This window comes from Protopterus annectens, chromosome 6.part1 (assembly GCF_019279795.1).
Source record: "Protopterus annectens isolate FY-2018-M chromosome 6.part1, PAN1.0, whole genome shotgun sequence".
In the NCBI taxonomy this organism is placed as follows: domain Eukaryota; kingdom Metazoa; phylum Chordata; order Ceratodontiformes; family Protopteridae; genus Protopterus; species Protopterus annectens.
The window spans coordinates 309,604,199-309,623,027 of NC_056738.1; the positions used below are offsets into that span (position 1 = coordinate 309,604,199).

Genomic DNA, 18,829 nt, shown 5'->3' on the forward strand with positions numbered 1-18,829 from the left:
TCAGATTCACAGAAGGATACCCATTGGGAGTGAGTGTGCATCAGGATTCAGCTGTGAGCTCACTGTTGTTTATACTGGTGATAGACTAATTTAACAAACAGGTCAGAGTGGACAGATCAACAAAGCTGATACACATGAACAATGTGGCATTGCAAGCAGACTTTGAGCAAGAACTTCACTAAATGATAGGGGAATGGAATGCAAAACTAAAGGAACACAGGATGAAACTGAGTAAGGATAAGACAGTTGTAATGTCAGCAAAAAATCAGAAAAGGCTAAAAATGAAGATAGAAGGGAAAATAGTGGAACAGTTTGGTAGAAAGTTGGAGGGGTGGTTCTAAAGAAGGGAAGTATGAATGAGGAGGTCAAAGCTAAAATCAGAGGGGCTGGAGCCAAATGACAGAGTATCAGGAGTAGTACATGACATAAGAATGCCAAAGAAGCTGAAATATAATGTGTACAAAACAGTGGTTTGATCAGTACTTCTGTATGGTACAGAAACCTGGGAAGTCAGACCAGCTGAGGAAGCTAGATGTGAGGGACATGAAGTGTATGAGACAGGTGGTAGGATGCACACTGTGAGACAGACAAAGAAATGATGACACTGGAACAGAAGCTAAAGTACCTCTAATTGCAGAAAAGGTCAAAAGAACAGATAGTGGTTCAAGCACATGTACAGAAAAGTAGAAAATATTCTGGTGAAGAAGATTTGGGACAGATAGGAAGAAGACAAGAGGAAATGAGGATGTCTAGCAAAGAGATGGAAGGATTGTGTGAGAAAAGACCTGTAAAAGTCAGGCATAGCTATTGAAGAAGGTATGAGAGTGGCATTGAATTAAGAGAGATGGCAACATCTGACATAACACACTGACCCAATGTAGAAAATAGGAAAACAGAGGGTTGATGATTATGATGGTGGTAATGATCTGACAGATCTGACTCAAATTATTCATTAATACAAGCAATTTAATTTAAAACTAACACCATCTTCCACTTATTTATTTAAATAGAATTTAATAGTAACATACTTTCTGAAAATGTATTTCCCAAAATATTATTTGTAGGGGGGACTGGCACTCCACGTCATGAATTAGGCAGGAGTAAGGGGAGGTTGGTTCCGCTTTACAAATGGCATTAGGAAATGTTTTGCATATATCAATGATCAAACAAAAGATAATCACTGGGAAATATTCACAAAGTGCAAATGAACACAGGACCACATTCTTAACTAGGAAGTATTCACAGAGTGCAAATGAGCACAGGACCACATTCTTAACTAGGAAGTATTCACAGAGTGCAAATGTACACAGGCCCATGTTCTAAACAATTGCGTGGTTCACCCTGCACTTGAGAATTATGCATGCCACCCCTTCCATTTATGATCTCATTCAAAATATTATTATTATTTAGTTTTAGTTTTATTTATTTCAAATGTTGTACTACTTTACTTGTATATATTAATTTATTGCATCTTTATTTTAAAATTTACCAGTTTAAACCGAAATATAAATTATTATAACTGATGCATTTAATCCCAAACAAAACCAGATTTTTACATTACATTATGTAATTAAAAACAAACAAAAAAAATACAGCTAATAAGTGCTCTAAGTCGACAATGCAAACAAAGCAATAATATGGTGAAACTGAAAGACCTTCAGGAGTAACACTTAAGTACAGGTACACCATAAATGTAGGTCATTGACTACATACACTACTTTCTATCATACCTTTTAACTGTCCCTGATTTTGCATAATGTCCTGAATTTTGCCTCATATTTTTGCTAGGTCCCTTATAAAATTTTTGATTTTTTGTTAAACGACTGGGGATTAGAAGCAGTAATTTCAGACACACCTCTCAACTGTCCCTAATTTTCAGAATCATCCCTGATTTTGACTCAAAACTTTGCTCTATTCCACCTAATCCCTTCTAAAGCTGATGATTTTGGAAGGAAATGTGGTGGATTATACTTAAGGCGTCGTGACAATAATTAGAATAGACTTATTTCACTTCAGAAAATGTACAACTTCTCAAGTTAATAGTATTAACATTTTAAATATATCCTTGCTTGTCCTTGATTATTTCTAAATTTGCCTCTAACTCTGGTGGTAAAAGCCTGAGATCTATTATGCCAGACGTATTCAGAAAATGCATGTTGATGCAAGACCTGTTCTATCAACTTTTTAAAGTGAATTATACTAATATTTAAAAATCTTCCATGATTTCAAACCTCCCCCTCTATTATTTTGGCTTTGTGCAGAATTCTTGAGCAAAAACATTAAGAATTATGGATTCTATTCTACCATGAAGAAGGGTAAGGGAGGGTTAGCATCCATTTAATCTCTTCCATGCATACCACTATAATATAATGTAATGTTGACAGAAGACATGAAGCATGTTCTCTTTACAGTTTTTAGCTTAACAAATGCTAATGACTCATATCAGTTATACTACACTATCACCATCAATCTGTCAGTCCTCATCACTTAAAAAATAGGACTAAAGCAAGTATTTTACCATACAAGATGCAAGTGGTGTGTGTGTTTATTTATATGTAGGGTAAAGTGAGGAACACCTAGTGATAATTTCAACCTGGTATCTCACAGCATGGTTAAGATGTGTTAATTTACAAACATATTTTGATGTCTTAATATGATTTGATAGCATTTACCATGATATTTATTTAAAAAATCTTAAAACTCAGTGTCTGACAGAGCCTTTCTGCGTAGAACAGTATGGAACATGGAATGTTTAAGATTCAAAATGAGGAGTGCTCCTCATAATGGCGTATGGCGCACATATGCTATAACTCATAACTTCCAGAATAAGAGACTAATCCAGAAATAATCAGGGACAATCAAGGTAACATTTTAAAATAGTAATACTATTAAGTTGAGAAGTTCGCAGAATAAGAAAATGTGAATAATGTGCATTTTCTGAAGTAAAAACAGTCCATGACGCTTATTGTTGTCATTCTTTATTATGTGTAACCCAGCACATTTCTCCCCAAATTGACAGTTTGGGAGGGATTAAAATGGACAGAACAAAAATTCTAGCCAAAATCAGGACATTTGGGCGGTATATAGCTCTCAACCTTTCATCTCCAAAACGAGGAACAGTAGCCCTCATAATGTGGAACAAATGGGCAAAATATGGAACACATACCAATGGATTACTAACAACTTCATCTGGGAAGGTCATTTACTTATAACATATATTTTAATTAATTAATATGATTCATTCCGTGGATATCGGTTAAGAATTCCTAACACTGAATATGTGACAGATCCTTTCAGTGTGGAACTCTTACGAACATGAACTTTTTAAGACCCTAAATGAGGTACGTTCCTCGTAATGAGGTACACTTGAGAGTGCGTATATGTTATGTCCTTTTGTACACTCCAGTAGCCATACCGCTCAGCTGTCCAGATTTTTATCTTATAGTTTGGTCTGTTCCTAATAAAACAATAAAAAATGAATTCAGTATTCAAACCCGTCAGAAAAATTCACGCCAGTGCAATGCCTATTATTCAAGCTGCTTTCTGTCTAAAGGTAATAATGTTTAAAATCTGCCCTTGATTTTGGGCCTTTGTCCTCCAATTATTTTTGACTTTTGTCTTTGTCTGGCTTTATTTAACTAAAAGGTTGACAAGTACACCAGTAACCTCCTCCTTTACCAAATTTGCAACCTACACCATTTAGGAAGTCTGTTGTCGCAATGTTGACGTTACTGTTGGTGGTCACGTGGCGCGGATATGAGCGGCAGCTGTAGTGCGTCCTTTTGCCTTATAGTTGTGCAAGTTAAGGTAATAAAATTTTGGAGGTTTTTATGTTGTGCTTTGCCGTGCAGGAAAATGCAGGTATACACTAGTCAAAACATACACACATTGTTAACAATAGTTTATTTTAATTGTTAGAAAGTATGTTATGAGTACACAGTAAACTAACGTGCAAGAACATCCACCGTTTTGTTTCAGAGAAAATTCTGTTTTGGATTTAATGTGTTAATACGCCGTGCCTACATTGACATTTTGATTTTATATGTAGTTTATAAGTCTGTATATCAGCTTTCAGGGCACCAGTAAGTCAGCACAAACTTAAACTTTCAGTTTAAAAGTTGCAGTAGTGCTATCTGGAAAAGCAAAACCGGTCTGTCAAACATTCAAGCGTAGACATACTGAAGTATGGCTTTTTAAACAGATTATCTGTCTGTGTTATGTAAGGGTACATGTATGCATTCAGTGGTGACAGGAATTAAAATTACATGTTTTATGTAATCCCAAAATTATTTTTTTGTGTGTTGCTGCAAACTGAAACCGACTAAACAGATTTATTGTAATTATGCTGCTCAACTACATTCAAAAGCCTTGCTCCCGAGTCCGGACAGAACATAACTAATGTTCTTCCCCTAGAAGTTTGCTATTGTCCACTTAGTATTTTGGCATTTCTCATCTGAGTCAAAGAATACATCTAAAAAGCATTTCAACAATCAGATTGTTTCCTGCGTATTTGTTTTTCTTTTTAGGTATGATGATTACAAGACTGTAAGCTAGCACATATTAAAACTGGTTTCGTTTTTGTCGATTTTATTGAGCTCCTATTTTAACAGAGAATGGGGCATTCTTTTACTCCTTTGTTGAATAACTTCCAGTGAGACCAAGTTGCGATTAGAATTTACCCTGTTTTATCAAAAGATTAGAAAGTGGTCAGTGACCACTGGTCATGGTCAAAATAACAGATATCATTGGTCAGATATTAAAATTTTACAGCCACTTCAGCACCACTCATTCATCTGTAGCACCCTCCTTATTTTTCACCCACTGTCCTACCCGTCCTCCAAACTTTGTGCTCTCCCCACCCTCTCCTTCGTACTACAAGTACACTATCTGAAAATGCATATTACTTTATAAGCTTCACAGTACTTCTAACCATGCTTTGCAATAGTACAAGTATTTCAACTTTGTCACTGCTCTTCTGTGGTGGGTCCTAATGTTTATTAGATAGCATATTAAGCAGAAGAAAATACAGTGTTAAACATTGCTCACTGTTGTCTCTAGTATTGTACTTTTCCAGACTGAGCCTGAAAATTGTCCATTTGGATCATTGCTCTCTCCTGGGTCAACTATGAATGAATGAATAAAACAAAACAAATGATCTTGTATTTTTCTTGTAAAGAGTAACAGTACTCAGAAGTGCTTGTGTACCCAGGCATGCCCCTTTTCCGATCTGCAGCAGCAGCTTCTACTTAAAAAAAAAAAAAACTGTCCTTGAGCTTACCTGTTATTTCATAGGTGGCTTGTGCGCCAGAGTGGCCTTCTTTACTAATGTGGTTTGGTCACTGTGTCACCAAAGGAAAGTGTTTAGGACCAAGATCATAAAGGAGGTACTCTGTTTATAAGGATTTTGCAGTTTAATAACTGTGTAGGTGAGCTCCTCTAAAGATTTCTCAGTCATAACCCAGGCCATAATGGATAGTTATTGTGTGTGACGGTATCATAATATCATACAGTAAAATCAAATGCCAAACATGCTGACAGTGGGGGGGGGGGGGGGGGCAGTCTATACAATATATACATCAACATTTAGAAATGCTACAAGATTTACAGAATATTGTTAAAAATATGTATTTTAAGTAGTAGTGGGTAAAGCCAATGTATTACAAAGGCTGGGTACTGGGCCCACTCCTTTTTGGCATCTGTTTCTCTGAAATGGAAACAAATGCTGAAGGTTTATGGCTGGTTAAGTTTGCAGATGATTGCAAGCTTGGGATTATCATCGACTCCCCAGGATACACTAGCATTTTTCAATAAGGCCTGTCTCTGACTAACAAATGGTGTCAAAGCCATGGTCTTAAACTCAATGCTAAGAAATACACAGCTGTACCTTTCGGGAAGTCAAACATCCTGGCTAATTACCATGTTGATAATACACCCCTAAGAGTTGACCCAGTGGTCATGGATCTGGGTAAGCATAGACAGCAGCCTTATCTTCGACCAACATGTGGCCACAGTGGTGAGGAAATCTTTTTATATTGCGCTACTAATAAGCAAGAGCATGTCATCTAGGTCAAAAGAGGTTATTATCCCACTGTACTTCTCCCTTATCAGACCAGTCATAGAGTACAATGCTTCCTTCAGTATGTACCTGACCAGGCATATGTAGCAACCAGAACAACCTCAGAGGTTCCTTACAAAAAGAATACAAGGCATAACAAATCTGACTTATACAGAGCGCCTTAAAGCCCTTTCCCTCTACTCAGTCTCCCGTAGATTGTTGAGGGATTGATCTATGCCTGGCTTACAAGGCATCTACAAACCCCACACTTATCTATCTCCTGCATATTCATAAGTCAAACAGTACCAGAAGTACAAGGTCTAAGGATCTGAATTTTGTCTGTGACTTAAAAAGAACATGCTGGAGAGACAGGTATGTGCCTCAGAGACTGCCCCTCCTATGGTACATGCATTCCCATCCATGTGAATCTGAGATCATCAATTACCCAGTTTAAGCACAGCGTAGACTAGTGGATGGGGAATAGGAAATTTGCACTGGGCGTGGCACCCATGTCCTTTATGGACAGAGGTAGCTTATAAATGCCTAGCCGTCATTGTCCTGTTTGGATACAGGATATCATTATTCTTTTGGGAAAACTTGGCTAGGCTTAGAAAGACCCCTTGGGTCGTTAGCCTAGTAACAATCTGTAAACAAGTAAGAAGTTGTTTATATCAATGTGAATTATACTTCATTGCTAAAGGAGCTGTACTCATGGTAACCAGATGGTTGTAGGTAACGGTTAGTTGTGGTCCTCAAACATGGGCATCTACAGGTGTCAGTCAAATTTTCACTTCCAGGTACCCTGTGGGATTGAGGTCCAGCTTTCAAGTATATCTTGTGAGAATGCATATTCAGTGATTATACGTTGAAATTAAGGTTTACAAATAAGCAGTTTTTTTAAGTTGTGCAGAGTAGGAAGAATATTTTTTTTTTCACTTAGTTGTGGATAGTATCCATTGTCGGGCAGTTTTAAAATTCTGAAGTTGAGCAAACAACTGCTTTTTTTCCTATTATTGGAAGCCAGCTGGATTTTTGAAGTCATGCAGTGATGTTCCCTATTGTTACACAGACGTATAAAGTACAATATTTTGTTCTCTGCTGGTTGGAGTAAGGCAGTGATAAGCCAAGTTCCAATCTATTAGTAAGGACATTGAATTAGCCTTCCTTGCTTCCAGTTTGAGAAAGTGAGGAATTGTGTAACATTATTCAGCTGATTTGGTATTTTGTTGACAGTATTTTCTGTATGCTGTGTGAATACTAACTGCTGATCAAACAGTAGGCTGATACATTTTTGAGTGTGGATTAGAAGAAATAGTTTCCTGGTAAAGTATGATGTACTTTTGTGTAGGCATTTCAATCCAGTGTAGATGTACATTTTATTTATTTAATATTTGTTGACTGGGAAAGTCCGACTTGGGACAAGCCAATTTTCAGCGGAGGCCTGGGGAGAAATGCTCCAATGCATGTCTTTGTAAAGTGGGAGGAAACTGGAACACCTAGAAGAAACCCACATGAATGCAGGGAGGACGTGCAGACTCTGCACAGATGCCACCTCTGCCAATAATCGAACCGGAGAACCTTTTGCTGTGAGGTGACAACCTTAATCGCTGGACCACTACGCCATCCTACATTTAACAAAGAGTCAAGGTTGTAGTCTTACATATTGAAAGCCAGTTTCTTAAAGGTGTCTTTTTAAACAGTATTATACATCTGTACATCAGAAAGAAAATATTACATTAATGAGAACTATAAATGTTTCTGTTTTGATTTGACTCTTATTGACCTCTTTTATCTTCATACCAACCATATCCAGCTCCTCCAGTTTTATATAACTTTTGCCACCCTGCTTTACCCTGCTTTCCATTATTTTCATTAACCTGTTTCATAACACCTCTTCACTGTCTACTCTTCTCTGCCTCTTTCAGAACTTGTCATTGAGTCAACTCTGGATGGCATTTTTGTCTTTGCACACATCCTGTACTCATTTGTGTATTTTATTGTGTAGTCACCCTCCTTTATGAACTGCTAACTCCACACACATGCAGTCTTTTTTTTTTTTTGTACAGCCTGTTATTGTATGATCTTCTGTATATCCTATTATTTTAGGAAACTGACATTTATGGTAGCCTTTTGCTTGAATGAGGTTACTTTTTTGTGACTGCTTTAAAGTCTGTTATGACTGTTTTAAAGTCTGAAACAACATAAACCTCGCAGACAACTCCAAGTCTACTTACTGTACAAAAAAAATAACAAATGGAAATTCTACATGGAAAAACCCATGTGTATATGTTTTATTGTTTTAGTCTGTTGATCATAATTTATCTGTACATCATAATTTTGTGTGTACAGAACACTTGCATATGCGTGTTAATATGAATCCTGGGTGCTGGCTGAGAAGGATCATGTCTGACTAGCTGAGTATTATATAAACAAGTAATTATACAAGAAGTATACAAGCAAACATCTTAATGAAATGGAACCACTGTTGCACTATTTTAACAGGTTGCATTCATCTGTATAATGCTTTTGTGCAAAAGGTATGAAATGGCAGTTAAATGTTGAACTGATTGTATAGTAATGCTTCCATAAAGTCGCTTGACTAAAATGGTGGAACTTCAGCTATTAGCTTAAAGATATGCAATGACAGGTAATAGGAGGTTAATTGATTCATAAAAATAATGGGTTGCTGATACAGCCTCTATCACACTGCTTCCCATAAAGTTGATTGAATAAAACAGTGCAACTTCAGCAGACAGATAAAATTATTAATTATTATTGCAAGTTTCAAATGCAGTCCATAATGTCCCAGTTTGCTTGGGTACCAAAGAGAGAGAAGTTAATACCCATATTCATGCTGACGCAATTACCACAGTGATCATAATACTTGTTCCCATGGGATTGCATTTCCTTTTCTGTGTGAGTTAATTGGCTAATAATTACAGACTTAGAATAAATAACCCAGTTATAGGTTCTTCCACAGAGGAGTTGATGCACTGAAAGTGTGATGTATTTTCATAAGTGTCTCTTCATGTATCATGCTGGCTTTTATTTGATATTTTGTTGATTTAAGAAAGGTTGGCAAAAGGAATGGGTGGTACTATATGTGTGAGACAATATGCACATACATTTAAATGGTAAATGTTTACTTTGTAAGTAGAACGGCAATAAAGATAGAGAATGAAAAACATGTTTAGGTTTGTGTATGGACACACAGTAATGATTTATTCTAAGACCGATTTGTCTTTTATCAGATTCAAGTCACAACAGTGAATATAATTTTGTCAGTTTGAGTATCGTAATGTAAGTATATTTGAACAAAACAGTAAAATTGTTCAGTGTCATTTTTCCCAAGTTCTGTTTGCCAGCTAACCATGAAGCCTCCCCATCCTAGGCTTTAGCACATTCATTCTGTCATGTTGGAGAGGTCGTTGGAACCACAAGGGTGATAACCATCTGTAGGGCCCTCATTCAGGCAGCCATGATGGTTGCTTATGCCTTCAATGGCATCCCAGCTATAAGGGCATTGATGGCTTGACAGTCCTAGTTTACCAGCTCTGTCAAGCACATCTAAGTCATTAACTGAACTCAGGTTACCTGGGCCCTAGTCAGGCCTTTAGAACTCTATGCTGCCTTCAGGCACCTAAGCAACTAGTCAAACTCGGGTCACCTGGGCATTAGAGCTTTAGAAGTGTGTGCCAAGGGAGATGGCTTATGTGTTTGGTGTCTTTATTTGTGTGCATAATTTAAGCTCAGTAAAGTGGCTGCTTCATTAATTTTGAAAATGTGCAATTACTAAAGGACATGAACTTTAGTTATAGGATGGATTGTTGGTGTAATGGTTAAGGTGTTTACCTTACAGTCAAGAAGTACATGGTTTGATGCTTGCCTTTAAAAGAAAAATTGGCTAGTATGAAAATAACTCAAATCAAAATGAAATACAAACTAAATACAAAAAGAAACATGGAACAAACTCGCAGTTCCCAGAATACTAATCCCACTTTAATAAGAGAAAATAGTTAAAAATTCAAATTAAAGGCAATGAACTAGAAACACGATGCAAAACAATAAATATTAATACAATAAGCACTTTTGTCTCGTATTACGAAACTTCTTCAGATAACAGCCATTAAAAGCCTCAGCTTTAAATATATCAAATTAACTAATAGTGGCTTCAAATCAGACAAGCCCCTGTTTTTTTATCTAATTCCTAAATAGGTCAAAGTCACCAATAATTAGATTCATATACACTACTTCCCTGTTTCATTGTCAAGTCCTTAAATGGCTAAAATGACCAATCCCAAACAGAACAGGAAAACCAATCCCTAGCCAGCCAATGGGATATCCAGTTAACATGATGATTAACATGATGATGTAGAGCATGTAAACCAATCACAAAGTAATTTCTACAGCCTCATTAGAATGCTATATGAGGTTAAGTTGAATTGTCAAAAATCATCTCAATTGTAAATAAAAATGTAGACTGTATTGTATTAGTCCATAATCTATGTCTGCATTGATTTTAATTTCAGTATGCTGGAAGTGGAAATAAAATCATTCCATCCTGGGTAATTATTAGCATTAGTCCGTAACTGCCAAAGGAGTTCTCGTTTCCCCAATAATAAATTCCATGGACCACGCCTTGGATCTTGACTTAATTGTTCAAGAATAGAAAATTTATAAAGATGTTCAGGATATACTTGAGTATGTTTGAATAAAGCATTTGTCTCCCTTTGTAGTTGGATGTCATGTAAATGTTCATAAATCCTGCCCCTCAATTTGCGCTCAGTTTTACTTTGTCTTTAAACTTTGAATTTTTAACTGTTTTCTCTTTTATTAAAGTGGGAATATTATTCTGCAAACCATAATTTTGTGCCTTGTTTCTATTTGTATTTAGTCTGAAAATAGCCAACGAGGGCAGCTACCCCAGTTAATATTTAAGTTTTCCTCACTCCTCTGTAGTAGATCAGTGGGCATGGATATGCACTTCCTGACTGTCCCTCTGGCCAGTCTGGTTGAGATGGGTATTCTGAGGAATTGTATCAATTGCTTCATGTACATTGACAACCCACTTATTCTTAATAAAACAGATAGTGTATGTGAGAGGTATAATACACTTTAACCCTGGAGACAGAACTCTCTCATACAACCAAAACTAGGCAAACAGAGATTGTCAGTGACACTTGCACCACACCTATTGCAAAGGGTAAAGACCATACACCTAACACTACTTATGCTGAGGCAGTTGCAGATAACCTTCCTAAAACACTAAGATCCAGAAAAAAACAAGGAACATTCCACCACAGTGAAATAAACATAAAACTTTAATGGATAAAAACACCTTATGTCCTCAGAACCAGGACAAGCGCTTTCAGCAATATGCCTTGAGATCTGATTAACTGGTCCTGAGCATCTGATTTTTAAAAAAACAGACATCCAATCTTTCAACCAGAAATACGCATGGGCTAAGTTAGAAATTAAGTTAATAACAGTGTAAATCTATGAATGAACTGGAACTTATGGATGGCAATATGAACTGGCTGTTCCTGTGGAGAAGTGCAGGCATGAAAATAATGTATTTTACAGAGTCTTTTGTGACAAAGAAAGTTATATTAGTAGAAATTCTAGTAGTAAGATAACCAGAAATTTATGAAAGAATTACAACTTAAGGCTGGCGATATGATCTTGCCGCTATTGTGGAGATGTGCAAGCATATTAACAAAGTATTGCTTAGGATGGTAATAAGGAGATCATCAAGCCCATGCGTATTTCTGGTTGAAAGACCTGGTCTGAGTCAAAAATAGTTTTCATATTAGTAAACACTGAGGAAGAGACTAAAGGAAATATATAACTGGTCGTGCAGTCAAGTTTTATGTTCACAAAGACTGGTCAATTTATATTAGTAGGTGAATTATGCTAATTAGCATTTTTAGTTTTAATGTGCCATCTGACTGAAATGTGGAACATATTCGAGATGTGGGAGGAGGCAACATCGATGGAGGTGTCCCTTTTCGGATTGACTGATTTCAGGGGCACAAGTAGTGGTAATGGACTAGCCCGCTCAGCAGTAAGAAAGCGCCCGCAAGTGGAGGTAACAGGTACTGGCTTTAAAACTGTAAAATTATACCCCAGAGCAGTTGAGCAGTTTGAGAAGGTTATTGATGCAAATGGTGGAATGGGGGAGTGTTTTGTTCAGCAATTCAAGCATATTATTGATTTGACTTTTAATTTTAACCAAGGAGTAGGCACAATTCCAATAAGGAACAAGCATGAACATGTTAAGGACTCTCTGACTTTGAAAGATTTGGTCTTTATGTTGGACAAAAAGTTGTGCAAGTTTAAATGTTTGCAGATAGAAAATAGCTACCTTAGGGAATTTTATTAAATTAAAAATTGTTCTCCATGGCTTGATTATGCATAAGTTTCCATAAGGGCTTGATTAGAACACTGAACTGGTAAATGATTTTATAGATTGAGAAATGTGGTTTTCAATTGATTTTATAGATTTTGAATTATAATGATGGTGTATTGACAGTACTAGGTCCCGAGGCAGATAAGTTGAAGCAAAGTATTTTAATGAATTTATTGTTTTCTGAGTACAAGTTTTTATATGAAAGGGTGCTAGTTAAAGTAGACAAAAAAGCCAAAATGTTTTTATTAAGAAACAACGAAAGCTTGAAAGGGACATTAAACAACATTCCCAGAATAAAGCCTATTCCATTTTTAACGTACAAGTTGCTGAATCGAGAAACGGGGGGGGGGGGGTCATTTGTAGAAAAAGACCAGTCACCACAAAAATCTAGAAATGGATTTTACAGTGAACATAGAGGGGTCTAGATGAATTGGATTCATTTTCACCTAGGCCACTAGATTTTCATCCACTACATCAGTCCGTGAGACTGGCCAGCAAATCCAGGCAGGTATTAGATTTGGAGCAACACCAGGATTAGCCCCTGGGGAAGGACAATCATAATTTAAGGGAGGGTGAGGAGGATTTAATAGTTTTCAGTAATGGTGGTATAGGATTCTACAAGGGTTTCAGGATATATAACTATACAGAAATACCCATTGTCAAGGAACACTTTACTTTATTTTTGAAGGGATTTAAGTTTTTATTCCCACCATTAAGGTTGATATAGCGGATTTTATGCTTAAATAAAAACTGTTTACTAGAAAATTGAACTTGGAGACAGTAAGGATCAGGTAGGAATAAATGATAGGTCAATTCACCCTTTATGCCCTAAAAGACGTACTACTTACAATCCACCCTTAAATCCCAAAATCCAAATTTTTGAGAAGGCATAGTGGAAGATATGTATAAATTGTTCTTTCAGGACAAGTGGTTCCTTTCAAATTTGACCATGAAGTAAAGGAACAACAAGGGTATAAGAGTCATGAAACCAGATAAGGGGGGAAGGGTGTTTGTGTTTAATATTGAAGATTACAACAAAGCCATGACCAGTTCATTGCACAACAATGTGACGTATACCCTCATATCAAAGAATCAGATTCATATCGCTTATAGGCAGATTGATTCTTATTTAGAAGAATATATGTTAGACAAAAGAATAGATGTAGGTGTTTAGCAGTTTTTGTGTTAACCTCATCCCCATCATCCCAAATACTTTTGGGATTCCCAAAATACATAAAAGTGTAGAGAGTCCACATTTTAGACCAATTGTATCTGCCAAAGGTTCAAAGACCCATCCTTTGGCAGTACTTGTAGATCATTGGGTCAGAGAAGTGGTGGTAAGTATGCCACACTTGATGAATGACTCATGGGATTTTTGGGGAAAGTTGAAGCAAAGTATATGGAAAAGAGAATATATTTTTTTTAGTATCGACATAGTCAATCCCTTTTCTATGATTCCCAAAAAAGAGGGGTTGGAGTATTTTCAGACAATTCTACACCAAAAGTCTTTCTTGTCTAAGGAATCAATTTCTATCACTACTGAATTAATGGAACTGGTACTAGAAAACATTTTTTTTACATTTCAAAAGGGACTATTATCAACAAGTTACCAGGGTGGCAATGGGTGCAGCATGCACCTCGGTATTTTGCAAGTCTGGTTATGTTAGGGTGGAATAATGAGTTTGTTTTTAACAGTCACTTTGTCAAGTTTTTACATATCTATGTTAGGTACTTGGATGATATATTTATTGTGTGGGATGGGTCATTTGGCAAGATTACAAGATTTGTGGACTATGTGAACCATTGTACCAGCTATTTTAAATTTACCAAGTGTTGGAACAAGGATAGTATTAGTTATTTGGACACTCATATTTCTCATATGGGCTGTGGTTTTAAATCCAACTTGTTTAGAAAAGAAATGTTTTGTAATAGTTACTTGTACTATTTTAGTAAGCACCCATTTTTTCAAAAGAAAAATCTGGAAAAGGGTAGGCTATATGTATTGCTAGGATGACTTCAGAGGTTGGGGTGAACTAGAAAAATTAAAGGAGATTTTCCTTAACAGGGGTTACCCTGAAAAAATGGTGGATGGAATCATTAATGAGGTTTACCAAGGTTGGGATGTTAAAATTTAAACCCCTGTTAGATACTGGCTTGGAAACATTGGTGGAAGAATCCAGAAATGCTAGGTATGAAAAAGGTTTAATACTTGCATATAATCAGTACTCCAGCAACATTAGAGGATGTGTAAAAAAAGAACTGTAACATTTTTAAGATTAAAAAAGAACTACATGAATTGGTGGGGCAAGAACCTGTGGTGATATACAAAACTGGAACAAATTGTAAGCAGTTATTTGAGAGTGGTGGTTCTAATGCCACATCTAAGATTAGGGTAACAGGGCCATGTGGTAGGTACAAACAGTGTTCGTTTTATAGTAAGCGAACTTAGTTGGATTTTGGAAAATGTTCTAGAGAGCACGGTGGATTTTCAAAATGGAAATTGTGCCACTTGTACATTGGTATACCTAGCTAAATGTGATGGGTGTCCTGCTTTCTATATAGGAAAGATGGAGAGAGCTTTGAAAAACAGAATATATGAACGCATATATGACAATGCTGTAAAAAAGGAGACTAGTGCCCTGTACAGACATTCCACTATTTGTAATAAATTTTCCCATTTTACATTTGGTATCCTAGAAACGGCAAAATTGAATCCTAGAGGTAATGACTGGAAGATGTTTTTAATGAAAAGGAGAGTTGATGTAGTAGATTAGGCTGAATACTACATCACTCCCTGTTTAAATGAGCAAGTTTCCCTGAAACTAGTCTTAAATAAGAAGGCAACTTCCATTTAAAGACAGACATTTTATTTGTACTTTTTTAAGCTTTTTTTGAATAGGTTGACTGCTATTGAATAAGGATATGGTTTATTATTTAGTAACAACAGAAATGTAATTATGACAATTAGCACTGTTTGTAGAAGTTTAATTATTTAATTGATCTAGGTGGGAGGTACTTTGCTAGGTATTTATAGTGGGCATTGCATTATGGAATTTTGTCTGATGAAGTCTCTTTTTACAGGACAAAAGTGCTTATCTTTGTTGTTTTACACTAATAAACTGTCAGCTTTTGAACTTTGTGCAAGTTGAATTGGGCAAATTTTACTTTATTATTAGTTTTGTTTCTAGTTGTTGTCTTTCGGTTTTTCCCGGTTAGGGGTCGCCACAGTGGAATTCTGGTCCGCTAATGATTGGCAGTAGATTTTCACGAATGCCAAGGTGCCAGCTCGACCTTCAACGAAGCCACGCCCATTTACTCATGTCTTTCGAATGCCCACCCATCCACGGGGAGGACATGCAGACTCCACACAGAAGGCACTCCCTGCACTCCAGCCGAGAATCGAACGGGAGAACCTCTTGCTGTGAGGCAACAACGCTACCACTGCACCACCGCAGAAGTCCTAGTCACATGATCATTTTTTTTTTGTTTACTAAAAAAGTAGAAACAGTCTCTTTTTTTCCCTTTAAATATTACCTTAGTTTGATTTTGGTTCATTTGACCAAAAGTTAATTGATCTAAAAACAAAAATAGTGACCAATTTGTTTGAAACCACAAAATACTGAAACACAAGCTGAAAATGTGTGTACTAAATGGATCTACTTCTAAATTTCGAACATTCACAAGATCAAACTTGTGAAAGTTCAAAATTTAAATAATTTTTTTTTTTTTATTATTTTACGTTTTTGCAGGGGGCAAGCTCCCTTGCACCCCCCACACCCCCTGCTAATTAAATATACCCACTTTGAGATCACACTGTAGTGAGGAAGTTGGTAAATATACTGTTCCTCGCTGTATGATGATCTCCATTTAGGTGGTTTGAACTTTCACAGGTTCGATCTTCTGATCTCGACCATAAGAAATTCGAACTTCTGAAAGGTGAAAGTTCGAAATTTAGAAGTAGACGCCACTACATATATCTCCAAAACTTTGGGGGGGGGGGCTTTGCCCCACACTCCTTTTACTTAAATATACTAACTCCACAGTTGCAGAACTGTGGAGAAAAGAGAATACTCATTATATTCTGAATCACTGCTGCTGCAAATTTCTAGATATGTAGGTAGAACTTAACGGTGGGAATTAGCAAGGAGCTACTTTAAAATAACACTAATTTGCATTATAATTCCTTCTCTCCAAAGCCAAACTAACAATCATTTTCTACAGGCTGATATACTTTTTGAGCAAATTTTTTCATTTGTGGTTTAGATAAAATGGGCCACTGTTTTTTTAGATTAAATAAATAAATAAATAAATAAAAGTAAACATGCTTGTTTGTGGATCGTTGGTATTGCATTAGGTTGCAGTGGAGTCATGGGTTGAGAAAGGAGGGAATAAGAGATGGTTTAAGTAGGCAGCATTATTTGGAATTTAAGTTCTTTTGTGTAATACTCATCTTGATGTGTTAGGGCAGTAAAAGCTGTATAGAGGATGTACTAACTACATTACTGAATGCACTAGTAGTATCATTGCACTAAATGCACTAGTAAAATAATACTGAGAATTTGAAGAATGTAGTTTAATCTTTTAAGTTAGACAATATAGTAAAGTTTTAAATTCAAAATATTTATTTAATTGTGGAAGGCAAAGTAGTAACTGATCCAAGTGTTTTGGTTGACTGTTTAGGTGACCACTTTGTGAAGCAAGTTAGAAGAAGTAGATCCTAGGATAAATATAAACATGACCATTCTTGCACTGACTTGAGTGCCGTAATGTAATGCAACAGATGGTGGAGAAGGCCTTTGTTAAGATAAAGTGCAGCGACTGCACTGTGTCCTGACGAGATTAAGTGATTTGTTTTTATTTTCCACTAAGAACCTTAAGGAAGTTTTAACTTATCTGTTTCAACAACTTTTGATTACAGGAGTAGTTTCCCCAATAGAAATGAGCTGGTATTATTCCAAATCATAAGGCAAGAGGGATCTTTTAAGACAGAACATTTTAGGCCTGTAAAATTAGCTAGCCTTATTGGCAGATGTTTTGAGAGAATTCTGATATGTGCAATGCAGAGTTCAGCTGGAAAAATATGCTTTGATACAACCAGCATCAGCTTGGGTTTATAACTTGAAGGTCTACTATTAGCAATTTAACATATTTTCTGATGTAGTTTAGTTTGTGGATAGTGATTTGGTTCTGTATGTGATTTATTTAAAAGGCTGAGGTCTTTGATTCTGTCCAACATCAAGCAACTGTTAAGGCTTTAGAGAAATGGAAGTCTAATAAATTTGAAAAACTGCTAAAGGAATATTCAATCACAGAAAAATGGTTAATGATTTGGTTCATTCCTGCTTTTAATGAAGAACTTCATCAGAATATATATATATAACATCTCGCAGCAGTTTAAATATTTTGCAAACCTGTAAAACACTTTTAAAAACATGTAACAAATTCATATGATCATTCAGTCCTGGGGAAACATCAGCATTCCAGAGAACTTTCCAATGTAATTCTCTGTACAAGAGCTTGTTCTCCCAATCACCACCCACCCCCTGGACTTTTATTGACCTTCTCCAAAATAAAAAATGAAAACATTTTAAAGCCTTCGCATTCCAAATAATGTTTGTATAGAGCAAGAGCAGTAGTGTTGTCCAGTTTTTGTAATACATGGAAGATGTTCATATATTCTTTTTCTTAAAATCCTCTTTGTTTTGCCAATGTAAAATCCTGAACACTTTGATCACAGAACAATGTGAATCATACTAATGGTGCTGCAGTTACATTCCCCAGAACATGATAAAACTTAGTAGAAACCATGCATAATCAGATTAGGTCCTACATGAATTTAAAGACAACAAGTGTCACAGTGTCAGTGGCACTGTGTAGCACACATGCTTTTGGTGCAAAAGGCTGTGGGTTCTATTTCCACACCAGGTACAATGATTGCTGTCACGGCAGTGCAACATAAGGGGCTGCTGCACTCTTGAGTATGCAGTCTTTCAGATGAGAATTTAAAATGAGGTCATGTCTGCTTGAGTTAGTGGTAGCCCAAGAGGATGATCCCACAGTACTTATTGAAAAGAGTAGGGGTTCTTTATTTATATGCAAAAAGAACTTTGACAACATTTACATATTTAAAAATATTTACAAACGTAAAAAATATATAGATATATAAATCTGTTTACACATATTCATAAGTTCCTTTACAGTCATACTAAATTTTCAGCCCTGTTAGACTCCCTCTCTTTTTTTCTATAACCACCATCTGATTTTACGTAATTAATCCAGCAAGACAGAGGGATTCCAGCAAGACAGAGGGACACCAAAACGGACAGTTTCAGTAAAAAAACTTTTATTGTCGACACCACAAGAGC

General features: G+C 36.3%; 1 protein-coding gene across 4 annotated transcripts in view; it reads left to right on the forward strand.

Moving 5' to 3' along the window:
* Positions 1 to 3,708: 3,708 nt before the first annotated feature.
* Positions 3,709 to 18,829, forward strand: part of DNAJC4 (DnaJ heat shock protein family (Hsp40) member C4) — a 2,281,272-nt gene continuing 2,266,151 nt past the window's right edge. Inside the window, exon 1 of one of the 4 annotated variants that reach the window (XM_044075728.1) lies at positions 3,709 to 3,807. The gene's annotated coding sequence lies outside the window, so the exon portion shown is untranslated. Of the gene's footprint in view, positions 3,862 to 18,829 lie in introns of all 4 variants that reach the window. The other 3 variants (XM_044075729.1, XM_044075731.1, XM_044075730.1) reach the window with 3 other exon arrangements.